Source organism: Ambystoma mexicanum, chromosome 1q (genome assembly GCF_040938575.1).
Source record: "Ambystoma mexicanum isolate Mex_15411 chromosome 1q, UKY_AmexF1_1, whole genome shotgun sequence".
In the NCBI taxonomy this organism is placed as follows: domain Eukaryota; kingdom Metazoa; phylum Chordata; class Amphibia; order Caudata; family Ambystomatidae; genus Ambystoma; species Ambystoma mexicanum.
In genome coordinates, this window is record NC_090922.1 from 736,980,418 (window position 1) to 736,994,234 (window position 13,817).

Consider the following 13,817-nt stretch of genomic DNA (forward strand, 5'->3'; position numbering starts at 1 on the left):
CAAACTGGTTTCAGAAAGGGCTGCTTGACATCTGTTAACATCTAAGTGCTTTCCAGCATTGTTGAGCAAGCAGAGTTAATTCATAAGAAACCCATATATGCAGCATTTGTAGATTGCAGTGCTGTTCAATACAGTTGATTGTGCTAGGCTCTGGGGGAAGCTGTGCAGCTGGGAGATTCCATCTTGTCTGTTAAAGATGATTATGGTGTTACCCGCTGAGACTCGTGTTAGAATAAGGCTGGAGGGCAATGGGAGAACTTCTATCTGGATTCACACTGATGTAGGCCTGAAGCAGGGTTGCATCTTAGCTCCCATCCTCTTAAACCTATACCTCTCCGACATGGGGTTAGCTTTGGCTTGCCCAAAGTGCCTCTCGTTGAAGATTGGTAATATGGTGGTACTATGGATGGGCCATGCCAACAACATTGTCATCTTGGACCTCACGCCAGGTGGGCTCCAAACCTCATTGGATAACCTCAACCCTTACTCAGCCCTGAATTCCCTCATGGTCAATATTGCAAAAAGCAAGATCATGATCTTTGAAATTCCTCACAGACATGCAATTAGAGTTAGTTGGAATTTGAAGGGAAATCCTATTGAGGTTGAGAGTCAGTACGTATACCTTGCAATTGTCCTTGAAGCCTATCTAAAAGGCATGTCCCATTTGAGCGGTTCAAACCTCTGATCTGCTAGAATTATGGGGGCTGTTTCCTCCTTCGCTAGCAGGGGAGGATTTTACTTGGTGGGAACACTACTTAAATTTTTTACAGCACAAATTGCTTCCATCCTTTGTTATGTAGCTTAGGTTTGGGCCCTGTGGGTCCTAATTAAGATTGAACCTAAACTGATAAGGCGTCTAATGATGGACTCGCAATTGTTAATTGTGTTTGCAAGTAGGTGATGCCCAAGCCAAAATGTTTGAGTGCACAGATGTGAATATGCATCTTGATATATGCTTCCTAAAACCTGTGACAGTCAACTCGCATTAATGCACATAGGTTATGTAGGTAGATTGACTTGGTTTGTAAGTTGTTCAATTCCCAGATATATTTATGCAGTATGTGATAACCCCCATGAAGATTGAAACACTCTAAAGAAAATTACAATTTTATAGAACCTATGAAAATGTAGAGAAGAAAGAGAAAAAGAAAAAGGAAACAACTGTGCTTCAGAAAATCTCCTTGAGGTTGCTGCATCAGCTATTCTGTATGTATTCAGCAGTGTGCAATTATGACCTCCTAATAAGAGTGTCTCTATAGAAACTATGCAGGAACATTTCTCTCTTTGGCGTACTTGTTTGGAATCCCTGCAAAGGACGATGGACAAGGTATCTGGGTTCAAGGTACTGAGAAGTAGAACTCACAATGTGGACACCATATCAAACTCTTTTTTAATATAACCCTGATGATTATCCAGTCTCAGACTCATAGCACAGTTCAAAAAGCCAAGCAATCTCGGTCTCAAAAATGGTTTTGTTCCAAATGTGAAATTTTGCACATGTTCAGGCACATACAGCTCATTATAAAGCTGCATTATAAAGGGGCATACCTCTTGAACCAACAAATAAGAATGGCCTTGATGGATTCTGTGAAGGATAACCATCTTGCAAGGGTAGGAAAGCCCATGTTTATTTTTCTATTTCTTTGTTTACTTTTACTATTAACAATATGATGCTGGTAATCCATTTTAGAAAGGGTGGTCTGCTAACCAGACCCCACTTTCATCAAACTCCATAAAAAAAAGCAAAGTGTACACCTGTGCCCTGCTGAATCAGTACCCCGAACTGCAGGGCTAGCTCTAGAGTGGCACAGAGCAGGTTCAGAATTCGCATATAACTAAATAACTATAAACCTGGCAGCAGGACTATCGAGAAATATAAGCCAAACCTGGTTTTATGATGGTGGCTCATGGTTCGCATAATTATTAAAAGCCATGTCTGATTTGTAACATACCCATTGAGCTCAAATTAACTATGAGAGGCAATGCAGGTTTCATGCACCTGTCTGCCTTCTTTTCAGTAAATGACACAAATGAAAGGATGCCTGCCTCTGTGGACATGCTGGGAGGTTGGGTAACTCCTCTCTGCCAAGCCTGCTGAAACACAATAGGAGTTCTGCATGGAGCCTGGCTTCAAATATTCCATTCCATAACAAAGGCCTGTCTCACAATAGGATCTTACACATCAAAGGGTCTTTGAAGTGCAATGCTAGAAAATGGGAGCGGGTTAAGACTTTGAGAGCAGAGCACGGGGAAAGGAACAATTCCTCCATATATATTTTCTGGGGACTTCTCGTTCCTTCCTGTCTCCTACAATTCCTTCACTGCAATGTTCTCTGGGTATGAGGGAAGAAGGCAAAATTAACTTGCTACCTTAACACTGACTGGACACCTTATCGCAGGTGTGCTGTAAACCATTCCCCTGTTGCTTGTGACCTATATAAGGAGGAGTTCTGACACTCGTTCTTTGATTTATTTTGGGATTCAGTCCACGACTTATCTGGAAAAAAGACCTGTCACAGATGAGGAGAAAAAGGAGTGTTTGAAGGCATAGCCTAGCTCTGGCCCCAACCCAAGGGTACACTGGGAGTGGACTGATGTTGGAGCACGACCTGCCAATCTACCTGGTAACCAGGACTTTACTTAAGGTGAATGACTCCTGCAGGTGGGAGGCTGACTAAGAACAAGAAAACATCCTGTCCCTGAGCCCCTCTATTGGGACTCAAAGCAATTAAAAAAGGCAAAGCAGCTGGTTTTCAGCATTACTCCATGCCTGCCTCAGTCAAACCATCATCAGCTGCAATTGCACTTCTTCAAACCTCTTCATACCACTGTTGCTGATCTTTGACCCAATGTTCTGTCCCACTGTGCCAGCTGAATGTGTTGATTGTCCCGGCTCGCACAGGAAACACACCTCTGGGGACACGTTTGGATCACCTTTCTTCAAACATCACCTCATACATACCGAAAGCACATTTTTCATTGACCCAAAGCTTGATCGTGAACCAACCCTAATGGGTTCATCGACCCACATCCTTCAAAAGTGGCATGGAACCTCACCCTGCTTCATTTCAAACTTGAGTCGATACCGGCTTCCCGTATGAATCATCATGACTGCATCCGAAACCTTGTACAACCCCATCCAAACCTTCTACAACCCACCCAGACAATGTTAAGAAGCCTGGTTCGATGCCGTTGAACTACAAAGAACTAATGAAGGCACTAATGGAAGGCCGGCCGGCAGACTGGTCTTTTTGTTAGGAAATTAGGAAGTGGTTAAGCCCCTTTTCTTTTAACCTTTTTCACATAGAGAAATCCTTTTTGATACCATTGAAGTTATGTATTGTCTTTTCCTCCCTACTGAATATCAAAAGTGCTGGTTTGATGACTTTTACATTTCTCTTTCTTCCTTTATATTTTTATTTAACCTTGATTGGACATTGTCTTATGTTGGTTTATTGTACTATGACTGTATACGTTACTACATTCCGACCCCTCTTAAGAATGTAGCTTGCCATCAACACTCATTATAACAAAAGGTCGTTAAGTTTTATCTCCTACCTGTGCTTCTTTCTCCATTATGCTTGGGATCACTGTTGTTGTGTAGGAGTGTGAGGGCCGAGTAGATAGTTTTATCGACTACTCATACTTGTACTTCTGCGTGGCAGTAGTCATTTCATCATAGTTCTACTCCAACTATTAACATATGTGTGCATAATGAACTGGTAACATTTCCACATAGACATCTGTCTCCCATAGTTTGCACACTGACTTGTGCAACAGTGCCTTCTTTGCCGCATTTTAGTCAATTCAATCAATAACCATCCAAGAGTGATGTTCTGCAGGGGCCGCACAGTAGGAACTGTTGAAGTCTTGGAGGGGGAACACATGAGTAGGCCTTGTTGCAATACAGATGTCTTTTACAAATGACTAAGTATTCTTTTTTTTCAACTGTGCTGGGGCAGAGGAATATTGAGTTGGGTCTCATTGTAGTTAGCATTGTAGTTAGCAGCAGTTCCTTCCTACTCAGATTACCAATTGCTATTTTTTGCTCAACTTTTTTGGATATGCAAAATGTTCACCCTGTTTTCACTGTAGCTTCAAGTAGGGAGTACAGAACAATGTAATTGGAGTTGTAGCCCGCCATATAGCATAATTGCCTGTTTGCTTCAGTGTTGTTCCCCAATGTGGATTGCAGTGTTGATTTTGGTTTCTTTCAGTCCTTGAAGAGAACAACAAGGAGGACGAAGACTACTCATCTGCAATTACCTAAACAAATAGGCTGCCAGTGCCTAGTTTGTACAGGAAGTCCAGGATGCCTGTATTGATGACCCCATATATGACCAATGTGTGGCTGTCCCTACAACTCAAATGATTGCAGACAAGAGAGATATTTCAAGGATTGTGATCACACCATCTGACTAGGTTCAAGTTCCCTGCAGGTGGGAATTGGTCAAGTGCCTGGCCCTGTCTTTTGCTTTTTGAAACATCTCAGTTTTATTGACAATTGTTATCTTGAAGGACTGGAAGTCTGCCCTGGACAGGATTTCAAGAACAATTTACCCAATGAGTCACAGTGATTAGGCAGTGCATTCTGACAGACACAAAACAGCATGTTGCATAACTCAACGCTTAGCCATTCATGATGCAGACCATACAATTTGATGACATGTCACAGTTCTGTATTCTTGTGATGATTTGGCACATTACTTCAGGGACCAAAGCAGCCTTAAAGTGCATGCTGGCTGGTGCTTGAATCCCCTTTCAGAAAAAAAAAAAAACAGAGTGTGCATTCCAAGGCAGTGATTCTTAAAAAAAATCTGTAGAGACCTGTTGGTAATTTCTTATTATAGATAGATGATGGTGCATTGGGAAAATAATATCCACAATGCCATCTCTAAGGTAGAAGATACCTTGTTGCACTTTTAAGTGCTCACCTCCAGCATTTGACAAATCTGTCTGTGGTATGATGTTCTAGACACTATGTAGCTGAAACAGAACCTTGCCAGCAATGTAAGGACATGTTCTGTTTAATTCTAGGCATTGTTAGTTCTGTAACTACTTGTGCGATTGCAGTCTAGTTGTTGGACAAACTCCACGAGTCAATGCCATCTATGGCAGATTTCAACTGTGCATGCTTATCCATTGGACGGCATAGCGTCCCATTAGAGTCCAAAGGTTTCCAAAGGTGCTGTTTGAAGCTCTGTGGGGCTATGCACTGAATCAAACGCACATTTTATTGCACTAATTTGATTTCATACCACATGATGTTAACATACCCAAAGCATATGTGATTTGACTTTAACCACTAAGAATGGCTTCCTTTGCTTTTTCATCTCTAAATGTCCCCCCCTGTGGCCTTCCAATCTGGTTAATAAAAGATGTATTTTTTTCTACAGGTTATTACTGAAGTCTCATATCTAGGCACTTCAACGAATCACCCGCTCCCCTTTTGGGTTTACAGGGACTGATTCTTGCAGAATCTGCTGTCATGTTAGTACAGCATAAACCATTCTACCAAATACTACAGTGTTACTATCATCATTTGGCAGTGCAGTAAAATGATATTCATTGCTATAATTGCATACATACTTTTGATGAGCACAAGTGTTGCACAGGACAACTGTGCTTTACATTCATAAGGCAGATATGAGCATGGAACTGCACAATGTTGCCAGTGGGGGTTTGCTAATCCATTGTACTGTGATATGTTTGTAAAACAAATATGTTTCAAAGAATCTAACAAAACAGATACTGTCATGTCCTGCAAATGTTCCATGTCATCTACAGGATTTTAAAAAAAATACTTCACGAAATGTCTTAAGGCTTGCATTTAAAAACAGCTATATACTTCTGAAACTGGGAACTAGGAAAACAAAATGTAACTAATCTATCACTGATAATGTGTGCACCTGATTTTGCATGATAGTCTCACTTCATGGGGGATTGTTTATGGTTGTCTGGTGTCTATTCTGCATATCACTCTTGTGCAGTGAATGTGGGTAGGCTGATGTCAAATCAATTAGACTGGTAGCAAGATGTGTTGCTGCAGGCATCAAAAATGTTCCATTGGTCAAAACGTAAAAACTGATGAGACTCATGGAGAGCAATGATTTAAAAAATCGAATGTCTCAAAAATGATATTCTATCCTCTACTCGAGACCTTGCACCTTAGGGCATGTGAAAATGTTGTGTCTTTGTTTAGTTCAGAAAAAAAAAGTCTCTGTTACTGTTTTACTTTATCAATCCGAAAGCCAAAATTATTTTTCTTCTTTTCTATAATTTATTATTAACTGCTCACTAGAATTTCTTATCTGCTTTCCAGGTTGTTCAAGAGGAAAATGGTTCTGATATTGAATGAAAAGCTAGTGTATTCTTTTTTGTTTTTGTTTTGGGAGGTATAGCTGAAAGGACTGCTTGTTTTATACCCACACTCTTGAGAACCTGTAATTGTACCCTGTACTTAGGACCAAACCAATTTGCATCATGCAGATTCTCAAAAATAAAGTTATCATCTATAATTATGATCTGTTCCGCCAGGATCTCTTTATCCAACTTCAATGAATTGCTCAGTTGTGAGGTGCCAATCAATTGATGTGACCTGTGAGGTAACTGAATGGATTGTATAAATCAGGGATGTACATTAGCATACCATACATAATAATCTACTATGTTATTGTACTATCACATTGTAATTGGGGTGATATAATATTTATATTTCTTACAGTGCCTCAGGTATAAGACAATAATTGGACTTTTGTATAGGAATGGTGAAATTCACCATAGATTAACCATAAAAGCACAGACAGATCCACTAATTTACTTACTACATGCACTAGAGATTAAAGACATACCTATGAATGAAAGCTTTCAGATTTCATACACATGGAAACATACATGCAGTCTCTGCAACCATGGTTCACAAGAGAACATCCCTAATGAAAGATTTGTGTATGTATCCATACCAAATTGTGAATCAATTCCATTTCACCAGCTTCTGCAAAATGCCAATCATGTCATATTATGCACTTTTTGCAATACAGACAATCTTTCCACCATACAAATAAACGTGCATAGCTAATATCTGATACTAATGGGTTTAAGGTACAATGCAGATGGTATGAAAAACAACTGTAAACTTACTAGTTTATCACATGACCAAGTATCTCTTGGCAAGCAAGGCTTCACAACAGTAGGCATAATGTACCACACTGGTGCCACAACCACTGCAGGCCACTATACTGCATATTTAAAAAAAGGAAGTGGCCAGTTTGCATGTAATGGCACTTCTATTACTCTTAAAAACAGGTTACCAGCAAATCTAACAAATGCCTACTTACCATCCCTTAAACTCAAATGTAGTCACTGAACTGCAGCACCATCAACAGTTAGAATACGCCAACTGGTATGTAACTACAGCCATAACACTACAATACAGCTTTTAAATGTCTAAATAGTTAGAATATGCCAACAGGTATCTAACTAATTTAAACATACAGTTCATTGCACTACACTTCAAATATGTCATCACAATTCGTATTACTACAACACTTGTTCTATCATCAAATATATCAGGTATCTAAGCACTTTAATCATTCCTTAAGTACAACACACTATCATCAAACATACTGTCAAACTTACAATCACATAAATGTAGTATTTTTTTCCCAATGACCCAATGATTATTTAATGGCAATACAAGAACAGTGTAGTACACACTAATGTTGTACCAAACATAGTACATAGAATGTACTGTTTATGAGGGTCTAAAAAGTGCATGAATATGTGAAATTGTATGTAACTAAACAGTTTAAACTATCATGCTTAACATATTATACTCTGTTTAGTTCACAGATAAAGAACCAGAGATTTCCCATTCATCATCATCTGCAACTAAGTAACCCTACCAAATGAAATTCTATTTATTGTGTTTACAAGGAAACACATGCACATTTGCTAACCACTACCTTCAATTGTACTGCACTTCAATTGTATTATGCCACCATGTTACAATTACTTTATACTGCCTCTGCTGCACTTATAATTACTATACACATAAATAGCGCATGTAGCCAGTTGCCAGATTATTAGGGGTATGGCCTATGGCCATGCCACCAAGAATCAGGCCACTGGCCACAACTACCACAATATAAAGAAACCATATGGCAGAAACAATATGACCCTCAATATATTCCTAACAATAACATAAGGAAGATGAACAAAATGGTTGTAAAATGCCGGCTGCATTGGTATAAATGCATTCTAGTAGAACTAATAACCTTTCTATTGCTATTCAATGAACAATTTGACGTTGAACTTTTCCTATTCTTTTCACCGGTAATGGGAACAAGAACGGGTATCGAAAAGGGATGGGCAAGGGTAGGGGATCAGGGATAGGAACAAGGGGGCAAGGCAGAAAAGTGAGGGGAAGAAGGAGAGAGAGAGAGTTGTTTTAATTTACAGAGCTTATGCTTCTAGCAGAAATGCATGTCTTGCTCATTTTGTACATGCACTTATATTGACAGCATTAAGCTAAGTAAGGTGAAGTAGACTGGTTACGTCAGTTTTTAGGGTGCTGGCATTGAATTCGGTGGGGCCCTGCGAATGTCTGAAAGGTGTAGCCAATATATAATCCCGTTCACCTTTACTGCACGAGGGGTGGAAAAGACTACTTCGTAGGGCCCATGGAACCTGGGATTGTTCCACTTGCACACAAAACTTCTGACATACACCAGCTCCCCCGGCAACAGTGGTTGGGTGGGTGTTGCATCAGCCGGTGGAACCGTGATGTTTTGTGTGTTGTCTGGGTGAGGTGATACGATTTGTGGCGAGACACATTCCATCAAACGCGTTAGGTTTGTTAAATATCTGTGGACTCCTCTCCCAGAATTGCTGCAGCTCTATGGGCAACTGATATCCATCTCACAGGGGAGATGGGCATTTGCCGGTGTCTGCCTGTCACTATTTCATATGGTGAGAGGTGATGGTCCATGCTGGGCTGAGCTGTAAATTTCACAGGGCCAGGGGCAGACAGGGTACCCAGTTCTTTTTCAGGGTGTTACACATTTTAGAAAGCCTACTCTTGAGAAGGCTGTGGATCGGTTACACAACACCATTTGCTTGGGAGTGATTAATGGAACAAAAGCAGTGCTTCATGCCTAACAATGCTGTGATGTCCTTAAAGAGTTCATTAAAAAAGTGAGTGCCAGTATCTGATCTCAAAACATCACAGACCCCCCATTGTGGGAAAACCTCACGTACAAAGAATTTTGCTGAACACTTAGCATCTGGGTGGGCACAAGGGCCTGCATCAACCCACCATGAGAATAGACACACCACCACAATGAGGCATCGAGCTCTGATACATCTCTTGACCATGTCCACATAATCAATATGGAGTTTGCAGACGGCCGATAGGGCGAGCCAGAGTACCTTGCAATGTGCGGTGTGCCATTCCAGCACCGAACACTTGAATGGTGGTGCATTGCATGACCATCATGGAAAAGTGTTTTTGGAGGTTTGTTATACACAACTATTCCTGTATGTCTGCTGCAATCTGTTGTTTTGAGCTGTGAGAGGGGTAGTTCAACTGCTCAAAGGCTGTGTGCAGTAGTTCCACTTACATAACTACTTTCCCAGTGCATTGTTGCCTCCACAAGAGGTCAGTTTGAAACTGTATGCACCCCTGCTTCAGCCAGATTTCTCGTTCTTTCTGCGGTGCCTTAAACTGAAGCTGTATTATCTGCACTTTGGACATTGCTGTGTATGGGTCTGTGTCTAGTCTTGTGGTGACAGACATACTCAGCAGTTGTGGGCACCGGTGATATGACCCTGCCTTTTCTTCCACGTTGGCGACTGCTTTTTCCAAAGAAATGTTGTCTGCATTATTGTGTGGGCTGCGCATTTGATGACAGCCACCAGAGATGGCTCTGCAAGGCAGAAATCAGGGTATTGAGTCGCACTGCATGTTACATTGGTGATCCATCTACCCGTCTAAAGCCTCTTATTTTCCAGCGTAAAAGACCTGTGTGCACCATTGTGGTGACATAGGCAGAGTCGGAGTAAATGCTGGCAAAACACCGCTTCGACACCCAAAGTGCTTCAATGAGTTCTGATGCTTGTGTTGAGTAATGCATGGGTAATATTTTCATTACTAGTGTCTCATAATCCCCCACTTCTAAGCTCTCCACTGCTTCCCCAACATATCTTTGCCCTGTGTCCTGCTCGATTGTCGCTGAACCATCAATGAAAACTACCTCGCCCTCCTCCAAAGGTTTATCTTTGGCTCTGGGCATATCATCCTCCTCACCCTCATAAGTGGCACAGCCATATTGCTGTAAGTCTTCGCTTGTGCACATTTCCATTAGGAAAATGGAAGGATTTACTGTTTTACATCTTACAACATGGATATATGGGCTTGAGAGGAGAATCTCATATGCTGATGCCGGTTGGGTGGTGAGAATGGACTTTGATCATTCTATGATAGCAAATACTGAGTTATCCATGTACAATGTTACCAACCACCCCATCACAATTGTGGAGCTTTTCTCAATTGTAAAGGCAGCTGCAGCGAGAGCTTGTTCACATGCAAATTGTTCCTGTGTGTAGTCTGGGGTGGCAAGAATGGGGGCTGTTGAAATTACTTCTTTTAAATCATTGAAACTATGAATCATAGTTGCAGTCCACTCTATTTTACTGCTCTCCATTTGTGCTTCCTTGAGGCCCTGTAAGAGTGGTCTCATGTATGCTGCATAATCCAGAGTCCAACCCTGCAATAGTTACATAACCCCAAATATTTCTGCATGAATCTTACTGTAACTGGTCTGGGCATGGCGCGCACTCTTATTGCCCTATCAGGTATAATTATTTTGTCGTCTGCAGAAATGAGCTGACCTAGATAGAGTACTTCATGCTGGCAGTACTGGAGCTTGCACTTTTCAGCCTTATACCCCTAACATGCTAACAGTTGTAATAGGCCAATGGAGTCTCTGCGACAGTTCTGTTCATGTTCACTGCACACTAACAAATTGCCTACGTACTGAATTACTGTGCTGGGTACTTGAATGTTACATAAGTGTTCATCCAGTATCCTGTTAAATATGCTGGGACTCTCGCAGTACCCTTGGGGCAAACGCGTATGTTCATAGCACTTTCCACCACGTGTAAATTCTATGAGATACTGTGAGTCTGGAGGCAGGGGTACCAAAAATAATGCATTGTTTAAATCGACCACCATCGATTTAAAATAGAGAATAGAAAATAGAGGTCAGGTTTGGGGCAAGTGGAAATTCTTTCTGCACTACGTCATTGAGGGGGCAGAGATCTTGGATCATCCTCCAACTGACCCAAATGCCTTTTGAATGGGGTATATGGCCATATTCCATGGTGAGGTAGAGGGCACTATGATCCCCTGTTGTAGCAAGGCTTGTATTGTGTCTCTGATCCCCTCTTCTGCCTCCCTGGATAATGGGTATTGCTTCACCCAGGGTAACACTGTCCTGCGTTTTAGTGTAATTCTTATGGGGTCACTTCCTTCATCATCCCTACATCGTGTGGGTTGGTTGTCCATAACTGTGTTGACCTGTTGTAAGTTTCCTTGGCTGAACGGAGGTGGCGTAACAACAGCCATGAGGGGGCTTGCTACCCTTTGATACTGTACCATGATCTCACAGGGAATGCATATTTCTAGTATTATTTCTCCATCATCATTGTTGTCCTCAAAATGTTTGGCATCTGTCAACTGCTTGAGGGGTACAGTGAGATCAATGCATAAAACTGTGCACCACTTGTATCCCTGGGTACCTGTACCTAGGACCACAATTCTTTTGGCTGCCACTTACCTTTTAGACCTGGATTTGGACCACTAGTCTCTCAAAAGCAGTGGACTGCTGTGCAGAGTGTGGGTAGCCGGCATTAGGCAGGCATCCTTTTAACAGTAGCACAGTATTGTGATGTCTGTGCTCGGTATGTGTGCCCATTGGAATTAGTCAGTGGGCAGGTGTTGAAAGAGCCATGTTTTGGGAGATTTGTGTTCAGGAGTGTGGGTGCATGACAAGAGAAGAATTGTTTGCGGGTCCTCTTTTTGCGGACGAGTTGTGATTCAAGCCGGTTGGTCGATTACTCTGGTAATACAGTATTTCTTTCTTCAAAGCACACATTCAGCCAGTTATTTGCATGACCTCATGAATATTCATGGTGCTCCAGCTAGTGACTTTCCCATATGACTAAATCATATTGATTTACAGCATCGTGCAATGGCTATGCCCAGCCTTAAGGAAAAGGTATCCATTAGCCCGTAAATAATTGATGTAGCTATTGATTTGTTTAAAATATTTTAGCAGGTTTTGTGATTTTGTCTACTTTTCATCGACTTAATGTAACAGCACGAGTGACATTTTATGATAATCATAAAAGGTTATTCAAGTGAAAATATTTCTCCTCTCGCACCCCATGCCCTTATTCAGACACTTATGCCGACACAAGCAGTACGCCGTCGTCTTTCCTTAAAATATTGAAATGTGTGGCTCGTCCTTTTGAATGCAAATGGGAGGTGGACGCCGAACGGGTGTCTGCTGCACGGGCAGCTGACTTTGAAAGGATCAGCGAGCAGGCTCAGATTCATAAATCACAATACGTGTTTATTTTAAAGTGATTTCAATTCCAGTGCAGTGCGCCTTAGCATAGAGCTGGGAGAGCCTGGTAAATGGCGCTGAACTTTTGCTCTCTTGTAAACTGCAGCTTTTTTTGCAGACAGGATTTTATTAAGAGTTTGGTGTACCTACATGGCATCTGTTTTATTCTTTTGGTGTACGTGTAGACTTTCTCTCGCTTAAATATTCATTGGCATCTGTTTGCTGTCACACATTTTTGAGCTCTGCTGACTCTCGCTTCGCTCTTTTCTGCTACTTTTTTTTATACGTCTAAGACATCCATTTCGCCGCAGTACGTTTTTAGCCTAAAATGAGAACAAGATGTCTGACACTCCACTCTCTTTGACTACCAGTATGCAATTAAGAGCATACACATGTACGCCACTTGTTATGGTTGCTCTGTGCAGATGTGCTATCTATGTGCATATCCTTGCATTTGTGGTCTATTTTTTATATCGTCATTTAACTATTTTGTTTTTCTCGCTATTCATGTGTGGATGTCTCTTCTTCTTTGAATGGTTATGATCCGGTTCCCAGAAGGTGCATTGGGGGTGAAGGACATGCTTCTTTTGTAGCCATCATCAGCTTGCACTACAGGTGGCTCACCACAAGCCAGTGCACTGGATGTGTTTTGCATATGGGTGTATCCTAGAAAATCGGGCAATTTACTCTGGATTAAAATGCCAGGTATTCCATTGAAACCCTGCCATGAATAAGATCAGTCCCTGATCATGGGTGTCCTGAAAATGTTACAGTGAGCAGTGAAACCCTTCTCACTGCTCTGGCAGGGAAAATTTTGTTGTGGAATTCTTATATTCCTGGCGGGAAGGAATACCATATTCCTTTCCCATGGCCTTTAAATTGACTTTCAAAATGAGATTACTTTTATCACTGATACACGTGAATGTGTAAATCAGCCTTGATAGAACAGATCCATAACCAAAGGGTCAAGTTTAATTTCGATGAAATCTGATTCAAAACAATATATAAATCACTAGAGATCAAAGAAGACATTTTTGGACAAACATTAAAAAAAGAATTCAGTTGCTCTCAAACAGACATGATAATTCTTGGTTCACAGTGTTCCATACAAAAATCCCAGCATCTGCCTTCAAATGATTCCAATCTGCAATGTAATCAAAGTGTTGGTGACTGCATTGCCATTGAGTA